Source organism: Prunus avium, unplaced genomic scaffold (assembly GCF_965620075.1).
Source record: "Prunus avium unplaced genomic scaffold, drPruAviu1.hap1.1 HAP1_SCAFFOLD_27, whole genome shotgun sequence".
Classification (NCBI taxonomy): Eukaryota; Viridiplantae; Streptophyta; class Magnoliopsida; order Rosales; family Rosaceae; genus Prunus; species Prunus avium.
Genome location: NW_028276886.1, coordinates 110,001 through 112,500, shown reverse-complemented (window position 1 = coordinate 112,500; position 2,500 = coordinate 110,001).

Below are 2,500 nucleotides of genomic sequence, written 5' to 3'. Positions count from 1 at the left end.
TTTTCATTTTGATGAAAATTTCTGTTTTTAAATCTTGTTGGTTTGAAATTGTTTTGAAAAGGTTCTTTAAATCTTGCGGGTTTGCAACTCATAAGAGCGTCACTTTCAACGTCCCCGGCATTGGATTGAGTTTCTAAAAACAACCGTGCACACCGAGGTTAAACTTTACCGGCTCCACTCCGACTCGCCGCTCGCCCACAAATCCGAAGGCAACAAAACATTTGTTTTTAATTTTGATGAAATTTTTTGAAAACATTGGCTTGGCAAGCCCCAATCCGCGACTATCCACCCACCGCCACCCCACACGGGTGGTTGTTGTTGAGAAATGAGGTTGTGGTCGACATGCCCGTGCATTTGAGAAGGAGTTCCTAGCACTCCATGCTCTCCCATGCCAAAAAAAAGCCTAGACAACCCCATTTCGCAACTTTCCACGCCTTTTTTTTCCTCCCTCACCCATGGCGGCGGCGTGGTGGCGGCGGCCGGATTCCGGCCACCACCGCCATGGGTGGCAGCCCCCCGACCCCGACACCAAACCCATAATACCGAGGCAACATATCGAGGCAACATGACATGGGTGTGGCGTGGGGGAAGGGGGCTGCAGCTAGGAAGGCATGGGCTGCCATGCATATGCAGGCAACACACACCCCCCTATATAGCATTTTATGCATTTAGCCCTTTGACAGGAAGAGACATCACCTATGCGCGAGGAGTCATAATGGGCTCTAAATAATTCAATACAAGGTATTTGGACGTGATTTTTTGCAGGGATACTAAGAAACATGCAATCTATGATGGGAAAAAGTTTCATAAATTTTTGAAGTCGGGAAGTATTTTTTATTATTTTTAGAAGTCGTAAAATTGAAAAAATCATTAAAACAAATCCGGGAGGAATTTTTTAGTTTTGTAAGTTGGAGAAGGTCCTAAAAATCATAGACTACTTATGGGGAGCTTATTGTGCGAGGAAATTTCAATAAAAACGGGGTTTGACAAGATTTGAAAAATTCTGTCGACATTTGAAAAAACCTGGAACCATGCTGCCGGCATGCTGCGCACATGCTGCGCGCAGGCTGCGCGCATGCTGCGCGCAGACTGCGCGCAGACTGCGCGCATGCCATGGCAGGACAAGTTTCGCTAGCCTCACTGTCGACAGATGCGCAAGCTGCGCGCACAGGCTGCGCGCATGCTGCGCACAGACTGCGCGCACGCTGCGCGCATGCCATGGCAGGACAAGTTTCGCTAGCCTCACTGTCGACAGATGCGCAAGCTGCACGCAAGCTCCGCGCACGCTGCGCACAGCCTGCGCGCATGTTGTGCGCAGGCTGCGCGCAGGCGCCGCGCATGCCATGGCAGGACAAGTTTCGCTAGCCTCACTGTCGACAGATGCGCAAGCTGCGCGCACAGGCTGCGCGCACGCCATGGCAGGACAACTTTCGCTAGCCTCACTGTCGACAGAATCAGCACGCTGCGCGCAAGCTGCGCGCGCGCATGGCAGGACAAGTTTCGAAAAATTCTGTCGACAGGCTGCCGGCATGGTGCGCGCACGCTGCCGGCATGCTGTGCGCACGCTGCCGACATGCTGTGCGCACGCTGCGCACAGGCTGCCGGCATGCTGCGCGCAGCCCATGGCAGGACAAGGTCCGAAAAAATCTGTCGACATTTTTACGCCGTGGTAGGCTTCCGCTTCGCGTCACTTTGTCGACATTCAAGCCTACCATTTGTATTGAATTTTTCAAACCTTGTCAAACCCCATTATTCAAATGTCGAAAAATTTTGTCGACATTTTTACGCCATGATAGGCTTCCGCTTCGCGTCACTTTGTCGGAATGCATCGCATGGCGAGGCAAGGCCACGGCATGCCAAGGCGAAGGCAACGCATGGCTTGAATGGCTTGGTCAAGGCCACATCATGGGCACGGCATGCCAAGGCAAGGCGAGGCAAGCCATCCTTAGCCTCGCCTACACTCACTTTCTCGGAATGCATTGGATGATGAGCAATTCCAAGGTAAGGCAACGCATGGCTTGAATGGCTTGGTGTAGGCCACAACTTGGGCATGGCATGCCAATGCAAGGCAAGGCAAGGCAAGCCATCCTTAGCCTCGCCTACACTCACTTTCTCGGAATGCATTGGATGATGAGCAATTCCAAGGTAAGGCAACGCATGGCTTGAATGGCTTGGTGTAGGCCACAACTTGGGCATGGCATGCCAATGCAAGGCAAGGCAAGCCACGCCATCCGAAGCCTCCAATAACCTCACTTTCTCGGAATGCCTTGAATGGGCACGGCATGTGAGGGCAAGGCAAGGTCCTAAATATCATTTTGTAAGTTGGAGAAGGTCCTAAAAATCATAGACTTAATTATAGGGAGCTTATTGTGCGAGGAAATTTCAATAAAAATGGGGTTTGACAAGGTTTGAAAAATTCTGTCGACATTTGAAAAAACCTGGAACCAGGCTGCCGGCATGCTGCGCGCATGCTGCGCGCATGCTGCGCGCATGCTGCGCG